General features: G+C 45.5%; 1 protein-coding gene across 4 annotated transcripts in view; it reads left to right on the forward strand.

Annotated features, from left to right (window-relative positions):
* TMC3 (transmembrane channel like 3) overlaps nucleotides 1-20,727 on the forward strand; it is a 243,750-nt gene that overhangs the window by 173,226 nt on the left and 49,797 nt on the right. For 2 of the 4 annotated variants that reach the window (XM_081171047.1, XM_081171048.1), the window contains exon 1: nucleotides 20,375-20,577. The exons of the other annotated variants lie outside the window; for them this stretch is intronic. The gene's annotated coding sequence lies outside the window, so the exon portion shown is untranslated. Of the gene's footprint in view, nucleotides 1-20,374; nucleotides 20,578-20,727 lie in introns of those variants that run through there. 4 annotated transcript variants of the gene reach the window in all.

Consider the following 20,727-nt stretch of genomic DNA (forward strand, 5'->3'; position numbering starts at 1 on the left):
ATAAATTAGCATATTCAGATTTTTTACAAATCTGTGTTCTCGTGTTGCGCTTTTGGTGATGCACATCTCCATCCCAAACCACAGAAGACTTTCAAGGTAAGTACCAGCAACACCTTTAATCAAGCCCAGAATCACTAACCAGTAAAACAGAAGCGATGACAGAGTCTGATGTTCCAGCAAACTGCCTCTGTGTTTCATCACCAGCCCTTGAAATGGCTGAAGTTTCCAGCTGCGGCAATTTCTTGGATGAATAAAATACCAGTTGCTGAGAATCACAGGTGGGGAAAGTGCTGTTGAACTCATGTCCACCTTGTGGGCTTCCCAGAAGAGGCATCTAGTTGGTTGCTGCGAGAACAGAAAGCTGGACGAGATGAGTCTTTGCATGGTCCAGCATGGTCTTATATAAAACCAATGAGCTAGCTAGATATAGATGCTTCTCAGCATCTTAGGTCTCCAGCTGTTTTTGGACTACAACTCCCATCATACCTAACAAGACCAGTGGTCAGAGATTATGGAAACTGTAGTCCAAAAACAGATGTAGACCCAAGTTTGGGAAACACTGCTTCTGAGGAAGAAACACATACCCATCAACTGCCCCATTTTAAGCGGGATATCCTGGAATCACAGAACCCAATCCCAGCTTCTGTTTGATTTCCAGGTGTCCCCTTTTTTTGGTCCAGTGCTCTGATGCAAGTCCTTGCACCAGAGCAGTGGACCAAAAGACTCCCACTCTGGCACTCATGAGGAGAGTCGTGGCAGAGTGTCGAAGGTCCAGCACTCTGATACAACACTATGATGAACCCAGAGTGCCAACGCCGTGCTCTTGTCCCACTCTTTCACCCTGCGCTCCTCTCACCCCACATTTTTTGGGGTAAGAGTGTGGCACGGGTCACATGACCCACCCGGGAGCATCACGTGTCAAGATTTCAGGTAAGAAAATGTTGGATGGTCTGAGCCTCACATATTCCTAACCTTCCGAAATGGTGTCTTTCCCACGTTTCTCTGCTCTAAGAATGAGCCAGAGAGCATCAAGGATCAATTTGTTAAAGGATGATGACCCTCATGTTGCAGATTGTCTGCGTTTGGATTCTGCGGTTCACCAGAGAGGCTCCTTAATGAGAAAAACAGGCGACAGGATAAGCAGGAAGCCAAAATAAAGCATTAGGTGGGGTGTTGGGTCAGCAAGCTGACATCTGCTTGAGGTTTCAATTTCAAAGCTGCAAAGCTTAAACTTTTCTGCCTTTTTTTTTTTTTTTTTTTTTTTTTTTTTTTTGCTTTGTGGCATAAATAGTTCACAGTGCTAATGGCAGGAAGAAGAAGGGCTCCCTTTTAAGCACCAGGTAGTGCCGTTCCCCAAGCAAATGTTTCTTCTGAGACATATGGAGGGCATACCTTAAGTAAGCATGAGTCATGCGTGAGAACTCCAGCTTGACTTTCTGCTGAAGGCGAAAGATGAATACAGCCACAGATCACCATGCAACAATGAACCATGGTAGTTTTATGTCTGGAAAAGTTATTCCATGCTCCATAATACTTGGCAGATTATGTTAATAGGGAGAAAGAAGGTTCATGATTGAAAGCAATGAGCAAGATCTAAATTAGCTCAACTTTCACCACCCTGGTAAGTGGGGGTAGAATGCTGCCCTCCAGATTCCATTATCTTACCCACAGAATTTTTCCCAGGCCACACCAACTTTCCACGGGCCACGCCCTTCACTGGTCTTGCTTTGCGCTCCAAGTGTTTCTTCCTGGCTGAAATGTGTCCTTGGTCTCTGATAATGTCAGGAGCAGGCGTCAGGAGCAGGTCAGTAATAAATCACACATCATCAGTGAAGCTGAAACAAGGTTTGCTCAGGAGGCCAGGACTAGTAAGCACACCAACCTATTTTAGTAGATCTTGCCTTTATGTGGACAGAATTTCCCCCCTTCCCACAGTTGCCAAAACCTCCTTCACCTATCCCCAGGTCCTTCCCAAGCATTCTGAGACTCCATCGCCTTGCCTGTCTTTGCTCCTCCCTCTTCATACCTTTTCTGGTTCTCGGAGACCAGGGGTGAGAGGAGCTTGTCACTGCTGGAGGGGGAGACACCTTGGCTTCATCTCAAGCCTGACTCATGTCTGCTTCTTGGCTTTTGCCTCTGCGTCTGATTCTGGATTTCTCTCCGTCACAGTCTCTCCCAGCTCACTAAGCCCTGTGACCTCTTCAGCTTCTGACCCATCCTCCTCCCAGTCTTCTCCCTCTGACGACTCACTGCCATCTCACTACCAGTCCCTGGACTCTGAGCCTTCTTCCCTTGGGGGTTCCACAGCTGGCTCCTCCCACCGTTCCTCTGAGTCCAACCATGACAAATAATGCCCTTTGCTTGCTTGAATGGAGAATAATAATAATAGTAATAATAATAATTTATTATTTATACCTTTCCCATCTGGCTGGGTTTCCCCAGCCACTATGGGCGGCTCCCAACAGAATATTAAAAACACAATAAAAGATCAAACATTAAAAACTTCCCTATACAGGGCTGCCTTCAGATGTCTTCTAAAAGTCAGATAGTAGTTTATTTCCTTGATGGGAGGGCATTCCACAGGGCAGGCGCCACTACCGAGAATGCCCTCCACCTGGTTCCCTGTAACCTCACTTCTCGCAGAGAGGGAACTGCCAGAAGGCCCTCGGTGCTGGACCTCAGTGTCCAGGCTGAACGATGGGGGTGGAGATGCTCCTTCAGGTATACTGGGCCAAGGAAGTGTATGCAGAAAGCCAAACTCTATGTTATGCCTTATGCTCATTAAAAAAGAAAAAAAGGCTCTTTTGTAACTCTGATGTGCAACTACAATCACTGATGTCTGCACACTCAATCCAGATATTGCCTACATGTTGTGTACCATGCCTTGACTTTCACCATGCCCAGTACTTGTGGAAGAATACCATCCTCAATTCCCCAAAGTATGTGGTTTTTTTTAATACTTCTGCCTCTTACTTGTCAATGCAATTTCCACCTCAATTGTCTGCAAGCTATTGATGTCCTGGGGCAATGGAGTAGCTTATTAGGCACTCAAATTACAAGGTTTTACAAAGCCCCTTTTCTCTGCCACTCTATAAAACCCCTCACATTTATCTTGGCAATACATAGAGGCATACAGTGCACCTCCTTAGAGGAACATAACATATGGACTCTCTGCGATGGACATTTAAAACGTCTTGAAGAAAATTGTTATGGCAATAAAACCACGGCTCTTTTCCCCCCATATACTTTGACACCAGCTGCTATACTTTTTATTCACTTTGCTGCTGGTGACAGGGAACGGATGGGCAGAGACCAGGGAAATATAACACAGGTGGGACTTGTGAAATATTGCTGAATTAGACCACTTATAAGACACAGATGTTTTCTGTGTGTGCCTTTAAAAAAAAAGTTTCTTAAAAAAAGGAGGACTGTTTCTTTAGCCTGTGATTTAGTCTCATGCTTAATTTTGCATTTACTTAATCTCCAATGTGTCTCTAACCTTATCTTGGGCTGTATAGAATAATTAATCAATGGTTGTTTGATTACACAGTCAAACAAGGTCAGCAGTTCGAATCCCCGCGACGGCGTGAGCTCCCATTGCTCAGTCCCTGCTCCTGCCAACCTAGCAATTCGAAAGCACATCAAAGTGCAAGTAGATAAATAGGTACCGCTCTGGCAGGAAGGTAAATGGCATTTCCGTGCGCTGCTTTGGTTCGCCAGAAGCGGCTTAGTCATGCTGGCCACATGACCCGGAAGCTGTACGCCGGCTCCCTCGGCCAATAAAGTGAGATGAGCGCCGCAACCCCAGAGTCGTCCGCAACTGGACCTAACGGTCAGGGGTCCCTTTACCTTTACCTTGGTCTCATGCTAAATTTTGGATTTACTTAATCTCCAATGTGTCTCTGACCTTATCTTGAATAGAATAGTATAGAATGTTGTTTAGTCATTTTGTTGTTGTTGTTGAGTCGTTTAGTCGTGTCCGACTCTTCGTGACTCCCTGGACCAGAGCAATGGCACTCCTGTCTTCCACTGCCTCCCACAGTTGGGTCAAACTCACGCTGGTAGCTTCGAGAACACTGTCCAACCATCCCATCCTCTGTCGTCCCCTTCTCCTTGTGCCCTCCATCTTTCCCAACATCAGGGTCTTTTCCAGGGAGTCTTCTCTTCTCATGAGGTGGCCAAAGTATTGGAGCCTCAGCTTCAGGGTCTGTCCTTCCAGTGAGCAGTATAGAATAGTATAGAATAATTAATCAATGGTTGTTTGATTACACAGAAAGCACAGAGCGTACAAACTCAGATTACAAGACATAGGAGTGACATAGATTAATCAGGATTGAAAGGGGTGTGATCCTTAATTGGGAGCCCCGCCATTTCTAGGAGATGTGTTCTTTGTTCTCTCGCTGTGATTATTAAAGTTTCTAACTGGCAAGAAGACTCCTTTTCCTTTCTTCTGCTTATCTACTGCCACAGGGGGAGGAAGCTGATTCCCTGAAGCTTGACAGCCACGTTGCTGCTCAGTCTCTGCAGCTAACTGCAGACAGGCAGCTTCGATGCATCCTCTTGTGGTTCTTTGCTTTTAATCTGAACATGGACCAAGCAGACCATTAACTAGAGAATACAGTGGACGCTCGGGTTGCCAACGTGATCTGTGCAGGAGGCACGTTTGCAACCCACAGCATTCGCAACCCACAGCCCAGTGTCTGCGCACACACGGGTTGCAATTTGATGCTTCTGCGCATGTGCAAAGTGCGATTTAGCATTTGTGTGCATGCACTGTTAGGATATTTCTGTTCCACCTTAAAAGGGAGCAGGATGTTTGTGTCACAGCCTGCGTATTTCCTGTTCACAGGATGTTTATGTTTGCTATTGCTTTCGTTCTCTCTCTGTCGAAGACACTGACGCAGAACAGTCATGTCTTGCTTTGTTCTGATCAATGCTGAATAAAAGCTTGTAAATAATGCTCTCCTGGGTGCGACTTTTGCTGTGCATTATCTGCTGATAAGAGTGTGCCTGAGCCCTGGAATGTGGCAAGGTATTTCCAGGAAACTCGTGTCGCTAATAGCTCATACTGCATGACTACAGGGATCGATGGATCGTCCGGCAGCCGGCTTGGGGGCCATGATGGACTTTATCTCCCTGGCAGTATCCCAACATGCGTGAGCTCTGAGACCTGGAAGTAACCTGTTCCAGTACTTCTGGGTTTCGGTGCATCCGTAACCCGAAAACGCAGAACCTGAAGCGTCTGTAACCCGAGGTATGACTGTATCTCCAAACAGAGGAGTGTCTTCTGTGACACATGACTGTTGGGAATCCCGCTGTGATGTTCAGATCAGGGTGGCCCATTCATGTTGCTTTCAGTAAGCTAGGAACATACTTGTGTGTCAGCCAACCCTGTTGAGGACTTGCGGGTAGATGTGTGACCATCGGTGCACATTGTGTGAAACGGCACAAAATCCAGGAAATTATTTTGGTGGCCTCCTTCTCCAAAAGCCTCTTAAGAAATCCATGTCATAACCGTGATCCCGCTAACCCCACCGGACAAAGAAGGGATCTGATTTTCTGTCACCAGGGTTAAATATGTGGACAGCTGAGATGTAAGCCTCCAGGATACGCTGTTTTATCTGATTGGTCTTGGTCTCGATCTGGCACTTGAAAGGGAGATTTTTCAAACAGAGGTCACTGTCTGAGCCCAAAGATTAGGGTGAGGTCAAGTTCACTTATGCTATCACTGTATCTTGTTACAGACGTAAAACAAAGTGGCATCTTATGAGGGTTATTCCAGTGAAGCTGCAGCGTTTGGGAGGTTTTCACTGAAAGCATTTTCTCTTTATTTATTTTTGAAACAGGGAAAAGTTCTACCTCCAGGAAGAACCAGTTAAGGCCAAAAAAATAAAAATTAAAACATCTCTGTGTGCTTTCCTGCTGAAGGAACAAAGGAAGACAGGACTTTTGTCCCTAAGCTCCAAGGTGCAATTTCTGTGCATATTTTCAAAGCGTACACTCAATCATAGTTTGTAAAACAATAACTCTGGCTTCTTCACATCAGCAAATTTGTTTGCAGGAGGAAAAAAAAACCAGCAGAATCCTCTTTTCGCATTGTATCGGTGGAGTGGAAACACCTACAGTATTCTTTGTACAAACTCCATGTTCCTCTTCTGAAGAAAAAGGTGCATTTTGGAGCACAAAAAAGCATTTGTTTCTTTGGGTTTCAGGGGGGCTTTCCCGATTTACTGCTTTGGCTTTAAGGTCTGTGGTTTAAGTAGTGAAGGCCACTTGGCAGCCTTCCCAAATTCTACTTAACTTGTTTAATTTTATTTAAACAGGACATTTATATCTTGCTGCTCTGGAGCACGGGTTGGTTAAGAGCAGAGATAAGTATAAAGATCATAAAGCAAGTATAAAGCATCCTTTGAAAACACGGAATCCTAATTGAGCTACAAAAAAATCAACAGCAATAGCATCTGTAAAATAACACCCCAAAAGTAATTCATCTGACCAACACCTTAGCCAAATAAAAAGATATTTCGTCTACTCTGAAATATTTCTACTGAAGATGGTGATAGAATGTCACTTGGAAGGTGCCACCACCCAGAATTCCCTGTCTGGTCTCACCACCTTTGTTGCTTCTGTTGCAGGTGGGACAACGGGGAAGACCTGTCCTGCTGATCAAAATGCACATAACACCAGTTACTTGAGTCCATCGTCATTTAGGGCAGTGTTACTCAAAATGGTGGCCCGCAAAGTGATGCCAGCCCACGAGCCATCATCTGCCAGTCCACAGCGAGTTTCTAGGAAAGAAAGAAACAACAGAATAATTGAAAAATCACACTGGAATTCCAGCTGCAGGAAGGGAAGTGACAGCCAGGAGGGGTGGAGAGACCCAGAGTTCTGTCACTGCTGCAGAGACTTTGAACTCAGTGGTGGCAAGAATACTCATGTCTTCGACACACTGAGCTGGGGTGAGGGAGAAACATTTTTCTGAACAGATGTGCTTATGTGCCTGCATATATGAATACAACAGTAATATGGCACAAGTATGGTCCTGGCCCCTGGCAGATTGGGGTGGTTGGACTTGCCTGTCCACCACATCAGATAGCTTGAGAAACACTGATTTAGGCCAGAAGTGGGAAATCTGTTTTTGGCTTAAGAGCCCTGTTCAGCCCCAGACCTCTGGCATCGTGCCACACAGGCTGACATGCCAGTGGTGGGTGGAGCTAGTGGCAAAAGAAGCAGAGCTCTGACTATGAATTTTGCCTTGCACAATAGACTATCATAGAAACTAGGCAAGCAAGAAGTATTATCGGAGTTCAAGGGCACATTTCAGTCAGGCAAAAACACTCGAGGAGGGTGCAAAGCAGGGATGGTGAGGAGTTTGGCCTGGGGCAAGAGCAGGTGTGACTGGCAAGCAGGTGTGGCTTAGAGAGAGTTTCCAAGGGCCAGACAGTGAGTCTTAGAGGGCCACATTTGCCTGTCAGGCCTGAGCAGTGCTGGATTTAAAAGGTAAAGGGACCCCTGACCATTAGGTCCAGTCGTGACCGACTCTGGGGTTGCAGCACTCATCTCGCTTTACTGGCTGAGGGAGCCGGCGTACAGCTTCCGGGTCATGTGGCCAGCAGGACTAAGCCGCTTTTGGCGAACCAGAACAGTGCATGGAAACGCCGTTTACCTTCCCGCCAAAGCAATACCTATTTATCTACTTGCATTTTGACATGCTTTCGAACTGCTAGGTTGGCAGGAGCTGGGCCCGAGCAACGGGAGCTCACCCCGTTGCGGGGATTCGAACCACCGACCTTCTGATCGGCAAGCCCTAGGCTCTGTAGTTTAACCCACAGCACCACCTGCGTCCCTAAAAGAGGAGATCCGCAGGTTCCACCGAGATTTGAGCTCGAATCGCTGGATTCAGAGTCCAGAATGCTAACTATTACACTGGATTTACATATAAGCTAAAGAAGCTATAGCTTAGGGTCCCACTCTCTTGGGGCCTCAAAAAAAATTTAAGGCAAAAAAACTGGATGTACATATCCAAAATATAAGATAAAAAACAAATAAAACAAAACCTACATACAGTAACAGTGTTTTGTGTTGTGTATGGACCTATTAGGTCCATAATTACCACATAGCATATATTCAACACAGAAAACAGTGACAATTTGTTGTCGACAAAAGACAGTTGGACATATAAAGGGCCCCATTACCTTCAGTAGCTTAGGGCCTCATCAAACCTAAATCCGGCCTCAGCCTGAGTTTCTCAGTCTTTGGTTTAGGGCTCTGTATTCTAACAGCAAAACTTTGAATTGGGCTTGGTAGCTCACATCCTTATTGTGTAAGGATAATAATGCTGCTTCTGGGACCAATTATCAACAAGAACTTTATTGGAGTTGGGTATCTTCTGAGGCTTATCTGGACCTAACTTCCAACTATCAGTAACAGAAAGAAAAGTGAAAAGAAAGTTAATTGCTTTGTCCCTATAAGAGGCCATGTCAAAATGGCTCAACTGTACAGCTAGGGAACACGCCCTCCCCAAATTCCCAAATGCCAGAAGCAATATATATCATGATATGAAACTTGTATAATCTGGTTACAGCTTCTCTTTTAGAAACCACCAGGCAAATTAATCCACCTGTAAATAGGCCCACTAAGCAAATAATAATAAACATCAGCATCTTTAAAAATCCTTCATCGCCCCCATCTTTACACCAGCAGCTAATTAGGACGATGGAAAATTTAACGTTCAGTTTAAAAACAAACTGAAGCAAAGAACAAGCTTGGAGGGGGGTGAGTGGGAAAGCTGAGAATTACACTCTGACTATCATGGCTTCCAGGTACAGGAAGCTCCCTGCACCAGAGCTTTGCCCTTCCACTCATGGAAGGTGATGGAAGCGGTGACAGGGCAGAGCTTAGCATGCTTGAATTTGCCCACCAAATTCCTTCGCTGGTTTTCCATGCAAGGAGGAATGGGTAGATAAATTCAATTCAGTTCACATTTAAAGGTGAACCTACCTAATATGCACTTTTCTGAAATAATATGAGAAGGGAAACACAGCCATCCTTTTGACATTCACGCTTCTCCGAATTTTGCAGCGCAGTTCTCCAGCCGAATAATGTGTACAAAAAGGCATATGATGAGGTAAACTGTGCTTTTAAAAAAATGTATATATGAGTTTTAAAAGAAACAGATGCATTCTTTTAGAGTAATTTACCTCGTAAAAATATGCTTATTGGACAAAATTGCATACAATCATGCAAATGGGAGAAATCCACACAAAAATGCTGGTGAATATTCATGACGGCTTTTAAAAGAATAGTGAACTGATGTGGAAATGTGGAGAACCGAACTTAATATTTGAAAAACTGAAATTGACAGGTCCTCCCTCCCACCATCTCTCCACACAAACAGAATGCCCAAAGAAGGCCGGCAAATGGGCCAGGGTGATTAGGAAGGGGGTCCGCTGAAGGACATCTTACCCAAGGACCCCTAATATCTGAGGCTACCATTGCTTTCTATACATCCTTTACTTCTGTGACTATATGTTGGAATGCATTTGTGGGTTTTTTCCCCATTCTCAGTTATCACTGTTGTTGTGTTAATGTTGTAGGGGGGAAGAACTGCTATATCTGTTGGTAGCAGAATTCCAGAAGAGTAAGTCTATTATAGTCAAAGCACAGATTCATGTGGTATTTTATAGATAGCTGGGCTTTGGCCCATGGTTTCATTTTCAAGGTACTACAACTCTCTCTCTCTCTCTCTCTCTCTCTCTCTCTCTCTCTCTCTCTCTCTCTCTCTCTCTTGTGTGTGTGTGTGTGTTTGGGTGTGCTGTGTACTATCACTCAGTGATGTGGGGCGGAAAATTTTCTGGGAAACTTTCCAATGCCTTATTTTCCCATGGAAAAAACCTTCCATTTCATAAATTCATTCGTAACAATGAATTGATGCCAACTGCAAATACAATATTACACAAGCTTGGCAGTTTCAAAGTTTTTAGCTTTGTTAGCTAAATAAAAGTCAAATAAATGTGCTAAATGAGATCACTCTCTAGGGCAGGCTTCCTCCAACTTGGCCCTCCAGGTGTTTTTGGCCTACAACTCCCATGACCCCTAGCTAGCAGGACCAGTGGTCAGGGATGATGGGAATTGTAGTCTCAAAAACATCTGGAGGGCCGAGTTTGAGGAAGTCTGCTCTAGGGCATCAGATAATTGTCTGGGGAAAACTGATACCCCCCCAAGCAAAGTAACATAATTTGCAAGTGAAACATGCCCCCACAAAAAAACCTACCCCATATCATTGCTGTCACTGCTAGTGGTAATAGATAGTTTTACAGAAAAAAAGGAAACACCTTGAGAACAGAGAGAGGCCTACCTCATTTTGATAGTAGAGGAGACCACAGAGAGGGAGGATCAATAGCATTTAATTATTGTATATTGCTATTATTATTCAGCCTGAAACCAGTCACCAAAGATTTTCCTATGACATAAGGAAGTGTCCTTGGTTTCTCCCTGCAACATCACTACTTTGGATTTCGCGGGTGCAAATGTGTTAGAACAAGGTGTGAGCAAATTTTAACAAGATAATCTCTCCTGATGAATTAACAGGGGTTATTTTTAGGAAGTTTGCCTAGCCTGCCAGGGAGATTTAATTGGCACGGCACACCTCACCAGTATATTTTCTCAAGTGCTGCTCTTGGGGTGGCGCCCGCGAGCTTATTATGGTTGGAAGACCACTTGTGTTTAATAGGGAGGGTTCTTGGGCTTAAACGAAGGTTTTCTTTCCTCTTCCTGCTTTACGTTCTATGCACTGGAAAAGTGACACATGTAGTAATTGCATCTGCTGTGGGTTGAGAGGGAGTGGTTTCTTTAAAGCCACCTGCAGCAGTGGTGGGAATTTGAATGAGGGACACTTAACACACTGCAAAGTACCGGATTGTTTAGATGTGTGTGGTGCAAGCCACCCACTGATGGAAGTTGTTGCCTTAAGCACACCGCAGAACTGAATTCATACCCTTGAACATTCGTCAGATGAAAATAGGAACAATTCCCAGTCCGCCCTCCAACTGACCCTATTCCTTGCCCCATAGCAAAGCATTTCCACTCACACTACACCAACAGAATACAGTCGAACATTCATTCTCGAACGGCTTAGCTGGCGAACAAATTGGTTCCCAGACGCCGAAAACCTAGAAGTAAGTGTTCCAGTTTTTGGACGTTTTTTGGAAGCCAAACATCCGACGTGGCTTCCAATTGAGTGCAGGAAGCTCCTGCAGCCAATTGGAAGCCACACCTTGGTTTTCAAACAGTTTTGGGAATCGAATAGACTTCTGGAATGGATTGTGTTCGAGAACTAAAGTACCACCGCACAGCATGAACACCCTCCACTGTCCTAAGAAAACCCCTTAATTCCAATTTTGTTTTATTCTATTCTTTGGTAGATTTACAACAAGAAAAACTCACACCAATAAATAAATTTTAGAAAGGGGCAAGATTAGATGTGGACGCACAAAGCGTTTTTATTTTTAAAGCAGGAGTCCATGCACTCCCAGTGCACTTTTCATGGTTGTGTTCCAAACAGTCCCAAGTCTTGCAGAACCAAGAGTTGTGCAACTGAAAGTAGACCATCTTGACTGGCAAAATTCTTTGTTAATTTTTAGATTGGTTTTGTTGGGGGACAGATGGGCAGATGAGCACAGAAGATTCGCCACCGTACTGTGAGATTTCTCACCACATTTAAACCACAAAGATGAGAGAGAGAGAGAGAGAGAGAGAGAGAGAGAGAGAGAGAGAGAGAGATCTCACTTGAGTGTCCTGGGCACCTCTTCTCAGCTCACTGCTGCCATCACGAGGTTTGTTTCCTGCACTGCAGAAACGGTTGGCAGGGATTTGTCGAGAGCAGTACTCAGCTTCCGGAAGAGGCAATGTGAAGAGACAGAGAGCCTATTGTGGTGGCAAGGTTAAGAGAAACAGAATCATTGAGGTTAATCAACATCCTGCAGCAGACAATGGAGGGCTCCAGAAGGGCTTCAGGCTGTATTGCAGAGAAACATGTGAGAGATGAGATTAAATTCATTCATGATGCCTGAGACCAGGATGAAAGGCTGGCAGCTCCTTGTACATGTTAATGAAGCTGGATACAACTTTCCTCGGGCAAAGAACACACACGTGCCACTGGGAGCAGATCCCATTCCCCCCCACACACTGCCACAGAATGAATCCCAAACCATTAAGAACAGAGAGACCGAGAGTCAACTATTCGTAAGAACTTGGTGTTGCATCTCACTATTGTTCTACTTATGCTACTCCTATTTATTTATTCATTCATTCATTCATTCATTTATTGTTTCACAATGTATGTACCACTAGGGATGAGAGAGAAATTCGTTTGCATTTATAGGTGGATATACCTAATTCACACTTTGCAAAACCATATGCAAGCTGAAATGCAGGGATCCTTCAAAATTCACACATCTCTGAATTTTGCAATGCAGTTCTGCAGCCAAGTAATGTGTACAAAAGTGTGTGTGTGTGTTGACACGCATACGTAAAATGTACATAAATGCATATATTAGTGAAAAAATGCTTTGCAAAAATGTATCTGCTAGGCAAAATTGCATGTATACTTGTACATTAGGAGAATTTTGCACTAAAATGCTGGTGGTTTTTTAAAAATTGGAAACTGATGTGGCAATGTGGAAAATGGAATTTAAGATTAGATAAATGAGAAACCAAAACAGATAGATTTGCCTATCCCTAATTTAACATGTAACACCGTAGTTTCTAAGCCGTGTACACTGAGGTTACAAAGAGACACCATACAGATAAAATTGCTTGAAATTAGCCATACCATTGGAAACACAGAAATAAGAAAGCCTTCACCAAGTGCCAGACATTCAACAGGGAGCAGACCTGGCTGATCTCAACTATGAAGGAGTTCCGTAGAACTGGACCCACAGTACTGAATGTACAGCTCCTAAAGCAGGGGTCAGCAAGCTTTTTCAGCCGGTCCACCGTCCCTCAGACCATGTGGTGGGCCAGACTATTTTTTTGGGGGGGGATGAACGAATTCCTATGCCCCACAAATAAGCCAGGGACGCATTTTAAATAAAAGGACACATACTACTCATGTAAAAACACACTGATTCCCGGACCATCCGCAAGCCGGATTTAGAAGGCTATTGGGCCGCATCTGGCCCCCGGGCCTTAGGTTGCCTACCCCTGCCCTAGAGGATACGAACCCTGCATTTACACCGTGGCAAGCCACCAACAGCAACTGCCACAAGACATCAGTGATCAGGGAGGGATATAAAGATTCAGCCAGTCCTTATAATATGATACTCAACTCTTTCAGTCATTGGGTTGTATCCAGCATAGTGCTCAGTTAAAGTCACTTAGTGGTAGACTTGCTCTGTGAGTGAAAATGTTTGGCACCAGGAGAGCGTTGTTACACTGGAGAATGCATACGCAGGTTGGCGGTAACTCTGTTGTGCAGTAGATTGTGCAGTCTGTTGCCTGAGTTGCCACTAGCGCAGCTGTTGCATTGGATTCGTCTGCTGTGCCACATTAAAACCCATTTGCTAGTGCAACCGCCTCTGCAGCTATGGTGGCTGTGTGTTATCTACACTGTCAGAAGCAATATGTCTCTGAATGCCAGCTGCTGGGAATCACAAGGGTGCTGCGCCCTCAGGTCCTACTGTGGGGCTTCAAACAAGCAACTGGTTGGCCACTGTGAGAACAGTATGGTCCAGCAGGGCTCTTTTTATGCTATTACGTTAGCCCTAAATAAATAAATGAATGAATGAATACAATAACCAGGAACCAGCTCTACTGACCTACCTTACAACAACGAAAAGCTTTGTGTGTGTGTGTGTAGGGATCAAAAGCACTCATTACTGAAGTACTTATTGCTGGGCCTAATTGCTACCTGCTCATCACCAAAGCAGAGAAGGGCAGGTTTTCATTCTTTGCTCTGGATTTAAGTTTGTACTCCCAGAGCAATCACTTTTTGTCCCTTTCCAAGAATGCACTCAGCAGTTGGGCTAAGGAGAAGGAGGGGGTCGGGGGTGGGGTGGGAGACATGCAGCAGTCCTACGGTATTAATTACGACCGAGGCTATTTGTTTTTCTTGGTTTACATTCCTCCCATAACTCTAAGCAGAAGTCCATATGGATACTATCATCAATCATATGTTTGCCGGGCAGGAGGATTTTGTGTAAATATTCGTTAGCGCAGCATATAGCCAAAAGTACCAATATAAAACAGACTTGCTGATTCACCCCATTTTGCCATTAAACACCAACACCTGGGGCAAATTCCAGAGAGAGCGCTCTTGCCCTACAGCCAACTTCTCTCTCTCTTCCCCATACAGCTGGCCAAACATCTGCGCAATGAAGAGTTCACAGGCTCAGAACAGGCCCCGCCCAGCCAGGCTGGCCATTGGGCAATCCTGGACAGGAAGAGTTGCAAAGGACTTCCTGTTTTGGTCAGGATGCTGTCCCAGCAATAAGGTATTCCAGGCCTTCTCCCTGATTCCCAGCTCCTTGCTCACTCAGGCAGTTGACTATTACAACTCAGTTTTGAAGTGTCAACCTCGGGTTAAGCCACCAGTGGGGAACCTCTGGCCCATGGGTCTAATTCAGCCCCCTCCATTTGACACAGGAGACTGTTTTGGCAGAGTCATATTCACCCGCCCTACACCCAGGGCTTTTTCCAGCCGGAACTCACCAGAACCCAGGTGGGCACCATTGCCATTATAAGAGAACAAGGGAGGCATACATAGTGAGTTTCAGCACCTCTTTTTCCAGAAAAATAGCACTGCCTACAGCTGACATCATAGACCAGGATTTCCCAAGCAGTGGGTTGTGCTCCATAAGTGGGTCACAAAGCCTGTGGGTTGTGGGCTTTATAAGTAAACCCCAGACAATTAATCTTTAGCTGGCATGTGATCAAAACCTTTATAACTTTGTTTTTGCAATACTGCAAAATATTGCAATACTGTGTTGACACTTGTAAGCAAACACTGAAAGGATCAGGTCTTGCATTTTGATGTTAAAGAACCTCTCTTTGGGGGCAGGCAAAAGATTCAGTGATGGACCCAACAAGATGCTCATAGGTGGTACGTTAATTTTGGCTTGGATATCCCAAGAAATGCTTGTAGAATTGGTTAACCTGCAGTTAAAATGCAGAAAGACAATGGCTGCCGAAGACCCAAGGTCTAGCATTCCTGTGCTAATATATCAACTGGTCACCATACCAAGTGAATTCAGAATTGTGAGTCACCACGCCAAAAATGTTGGGAACCACTGTAATCTATGATTTCAGATGCAGCTAGGGTTGCCAAGTCAGAAGCATCTTTGACCATGAAATGTATGGGCTGAAAGCTGAGATGTAGAGGTGGCACCCTGATGATGTCAAGCTGGGAAGCTCCTGCTAGTATCATGGTGCTGATGCTGGAGATGGAGGTTAATTGGGAGAAGGGAGCAGAGGTGGGCAGACTGCTCCCCAATACAGTGGTACCTCAGGTTAAATACTTAATTTGTTCCGGAGGTCCGTTCTTAACCTGAAATTGTTCTTAACCTGAAGCACCACTTTAGCTAATGGGGCCTCCCGCTCCTGCCACGCCATCGGAGCACAATGTTCTCATCCTGAAGCAAAGTTCTTAACCTGAGGTACTATTTCTGGGTTAGCGGAGTCTGTAACCTGAAGCGTATGTAACCTGAAGCATATGTAACCTGAGGTACCACTGTAGTCTATAGTAAACTATAATTTGAAGGATATGTGTTAGGCTTCAGGTTAGGGGCGGTTTGTTTCATTTCTCTACCCTAAGACAAAACTGAAACAGGCCACCATGCCATGCCATGCCACGCCACTGCCCCACCTCCCCATTGCCACCACCTCCCTTAGCTGGGTTGGGTTGTGGCACCCACAAAGATTGCAAAATCTCAGCGGAAGCTGGCACCACTGCTGGTGCACCCATGGAGACACTGCCTCTTGGGCTTCCACTGCCCAAGGCAACTGCCTCACCCTACCTCATGGACAGGCCAGTCCTGCTTTGGGTCTCTGTTACCCAAGGAAAGAAGATTCCTTTGGGAAAAGGTCAAATCTTCAAGCAGTTTCCTGGCCCAGCAGGCCGGCTTCTGCATCCTATAATAGTCTCATTTGTTAGCCTGATCAATATGTGCATCTGCATCATTTGGTTGATTGAACACTTGTCATTTGTATCTATTAGCACATTCTTGAAAGCCTATAATTTTGTTTTGTGCTTAGTGAACAATAATCATTCCTTCAGAGCCACATAGTGGATAGCTCAGTCAGTTGGAGCATGGTGCTGATAACGCCAAGGTTGCAGGTTCGATCCCTGTATGGGAAGGGTGCATTATTCCTGCATTCCTGTGGGTTGGACCAGTGGTGTAGCAAGGCCAGGTGGTGCCTGCTGCAGAAAATTTATTGTCACCCCTCTCGCCCACATTTAAATTATTAAAAGAAGGAAAAATAAGATACTTACAGTTGCAGGTGTTATTTTCTGGTTTATTTATTTAACATTGTGAGCATAAGCACTGAAAACCCTTTTTTCCTAACTTTGTCCTCTGCCCTTGAGCAGGGCTGATTCATGTTCAGCTTGTCATCTACTACAGTCCCGAGATCCTTTGCACATGTAGTTGTGCAAAGCCAAGTAAGGTAAAAGGTAAAGGACCTCTGGACTTTAAGTCCAGTCAAAGGCGAATATGGTATTTCGGCGCTCATCTCACTTTCAGGCCAAGGGAGCTGGCGTTTGTCCACAGACAGCTTTCTGGGATATGTGACCAGCAGGACTAAACCGCTTCTGGCATAATGGGACACCGTGACAAGTGCCAAAGCACACAGAAACACCATTTACCTTCCTGCCACAGCGGTACCTATTTATCTACTTGCACTGGTGTGCTTTCGAACTGCTAGAATGGCAGGAGCTGGGACCGAACAATGAGAGCTCACCCCGTCATGGGCATTTGAACCACCAATCTTTTGATCGGCAAGCCCAAGAGGCTCAGTAGTTTAGACCACAGCGCCGAGTATCTACCATCCCATTTCGTGTGTGTGTGTGTGTGTGTGTGTGTCTAAATGCAGAACTTTGCCCTTGTCTCTGCTGAATTACATTTGGCAGAGTTTTCTGCTCTATAAGTAGTTGTACTTTTGCAGAGGAAACAGCTCAGGATATACGTAGATGACATATAGTATTGACACATCAATCAGATTCTTCACACTGAAAGGATCTGTTCAATCATTACTGTTTTCGCTGCACCCAAATGTGGCATTTCACTACATAAAAGTATTCTGGCAGTTTAAATCCAGCACAGATGGGCAGGCTTCAATATCCTGAAATGAACCCTGTCAGCTGTGTGTCTCTCACAGGCCACCCTTGGCACCCTCTGTGTTAACTTACAGAGGTCCTGTGCCAATTTCTCCCTCCCTTATTGTACATCTGAATTCTAAATACAATCTGCAAGGCCCACACAGCTTTCTTTGTTCCTCGCGTCCATCTGCATCAGCGGTCTCCAGTAGGCAATGTGCTCAAGCGCTCTTTGCTTTCAGATTGCGCGATCAAAGCGCACTGAAGTCAGTGGGGCCTTTTAATATGTGCTGTTCGTTTCCAAAGAAATGCGGTTTACCAGCTCACGACACGAGCCAAAACAACTCCGAGCAAATATTCAACACTAGTGTTGCTATTTGCTACTTTGGTGGTTGTTTTTTTGTCCGTTCCCCCACCCTCAATCTTAAAAGTGGCATTTTCGTTTAGAAAGTAACATGTGAACTGCTCATGAGGCAATTTCATCTTTAATCTCAATTGTTTGAAGGCAAGGGTGGAGAACCTCAGGCCTTGGTGGCACATGCGGCCCCTCCAGGATTCTCATTCTGGCCCTTGGAACACTCCCCAGGCCACAGACTCTCTCTCCAAGCTACATCACCCAATGGTCCCGCTTTGCATACTGAATGTTTTTTGCCAGGCTGGAATGTATCCTTGAACCTATGAATCTATGAAACAATGCCTCTTGTTTCCCTGGACGAAGGCTCGCAAGATGTGTGTGAGGGTGTGTGGAACCTCACCTACTGTGCAAAGGTAATGTTTGCATTAATTGTGCTGCCCGCTTTTGATTCCGGCTGCACCCAGGACTCAGCTACATTAGTCAAAAAACAATATTTTGAATGTGTTATAAGCATGGAACACCAGGTGGAGCTGGAGAGCAAAAAAATTTCCATGCGATTTTTCATAGTGCTTCCCCCACCCCACCCCATTTGTTATAACGATTTAATTTCTGATTTATTTATAGCGTTTTCTTCCTGTGTGTAGATCCACCCTTGGTGGCATGGGGGGGGCAGGAACCCTCTCTTGACACCATTCAGAAATCTGAGCTTGTGCACTGGAAACCAGTCTGTGATGGTAGTTGTATGCATGCTGATGCTAGCTGGGCACATCATCTTCCCCAGTTTGGCGTCTGACTTCACTTTGCAAATGTCACGTCTGGAGCATTTGCTTTGGCTGGCAAAAATCAGCATGAGCCAAATCCCTCATATGCTACCGCTGGCTTAAGTTTGCTTCTTTCAATTGTACTTTATGGAGAAAATAAAACAGAAACACAAGTAGAAACTCCTTTTAAATTCATGAAGCTACCTTCATGTTTTAGGAAGGAATTAATAGGGCCCCCTGCCATTGGAGAAACAGCAGCAGTGATGAAAGCTTGCACAGAGCTCTGCCACGGCTTATGAGATCTCACTGGAACCTGCCACTGCTGCTGCCACCACCTCTCCTTGTTTCTCCTGCAGTGGCAGCAGTGGGCAGGAAAGCGTGGCCTCAGGCACGTACAGTGGTGGTATCCACCACCTCGGGATCCCAGTGGTATTCCACCGCCTGAGCCAATTACCTCAGTTTGCCTAATGGCGAGGCCGGCCCTATGTGCAGAGCCTAATTATCAGCATTTGCAAAGGCAGGAACAATCTGTGCTTATCAGCGACTTGCCTTCTCAGTTCCCCAAGAGCCAAGTATCTGAAACAGAATAAACCTAAATCCTCTTCCCTCCTGGGCAAATTTCCGGCTCTAAACTGCAGCATGTGACGAAGTCTAAACGCTGGGGCTCTCCGTGAAGCATGAATATATACATAAGCGATAAAGCCGAAAGGAACTTTTGTAGCGAGCTTCTTTGCAAAGGACAATTTTCCAAATCAGTAGCCTTGCTCTTGATGAAGAGGGCGGTGAGTTTAAGGCGAGCTCTTGGCGCCTCCGACAGACCCGAGGCCATTCATTATGTGCTGTGCGCTGAGCAAATGAATGCCGGGGAAATCAGAGGCACGCCTTGAGCATAACTGGAAAACTGGTAGCAGTGAGATGCTAAAGAAGTAACTTATGCCAATGAAGTCGTTCCATGCAGCAGAAGGAGTGTTATTTATTTATCTAGAACAGACATTCCCATCATCCCTGACCACTGGTCCTGTTAGCTAGGGATGATGGGAGTTGTAGTCCCAAAACATCTGTAGGGCCGAGTTTGGGGATGCCTGATCTAGAGCATTTGTACACCTTCAGTCAAAAAGGTTCCCAGAGTGGCTTAAGGTAAAGGTAAAGGGACCCCTGACCATTAGGTCCAGTCGTGACCGACTTTGGGGTTGCCAGCTCATCTAGCTTTATTGGCCGAGGGAGCCAACGTTTGTCCACAGACAGCTTTCCGGGTCATGTGGCCAGCATGACTAAGCTGCTTCTGGTGAACCAGAGCAGCACACGGAAACGCCGTTTACCCTCCCGCTGGAGTGGTACCTATTTATCTACTTGCACTTTGACGTGCTTCCAAACTGCTAGGTTGGCAGGAGCAGGGACCGAGCAACGGGAGCTCACTCCGTTGCGGGGATTCGAACCGCCGACCTTCTGATCGGCAAGTCCTAGGTTCTGTGGTTTAACCCACAGCGCCACCCGCGTCCCCCAAAGCGGCTTACTTGCAAGCAAAACAAGACAGTCCCCACTAAACCTAAAAAAATAAAATAAAAAGACACGCAAGGGGAAAGGAACAGGGAGGGAAGAGGAAAATCATCTCCAGCAAAGCCAAAGAAATGAATGAGCCCTGCTTGCTATCTCTCCCACTGAGGGAATGGCAGTCCCCAGGTGGCAAGCAGATGGCAGAGGAGGTCTAATGAAGCTAGTCTGCCAAGGGGTGCCAACTTGAATAAAATATAGGAGGGACAGGTAAGCCGATAATTGATCAAATGGAATGCACACACCATTTGAATGGCAACGCCCATCAAATCCCTCAAGTATTTTATGGGGGGGGCGCAGAGACCTTGGCCCCTAGGAGTTGGCTCCTAAGGGCCTGCCACAGCAGAGCCAATGAATAAGCATTATGAGGCAAATGGGGGCGGGATGACAGTGGTTGAAGGGAAGGGGCAGGCTGTGGCAATTAGACCTTGGTGCCCATTTACAGAGTATGTGGAAGACAGCCCTGGGTCATTTAACCCTTTAATGAGTTTTCTTTTCCCTCCTAGAAAAACTACACAAGACACTCTCTTTTGAAGTTTAAAGAACACATTAACTTTTACTTAGTGTACTTACGGTTGCAGATTGAAGAGACAATGCGGGTAAGTGATTCTTAAGTTGCTAATACAGTCATACCTCGGGTTAAATATGCTTCAGGTTGAGTGTTTTCAGGTTACGCTCCGCGGCGACCCGGAAGTAACGGAATACGTTACTTCCAGGTTTTGCCACTCGCGCATGCGCAGATGCTCAAA

This window comes from Podarcis bocagei (genome assembly GCF_964188305.1).
Source record: "Podarcis bocagei genome assembly, chromosome: 14".
Classification (NCBI taxonomy): Eukaryota; Metazoa; Chordata; class Lepidosauria; order Squamata; family Lacertidae; genus Podarcis; species Podarcis bocagei.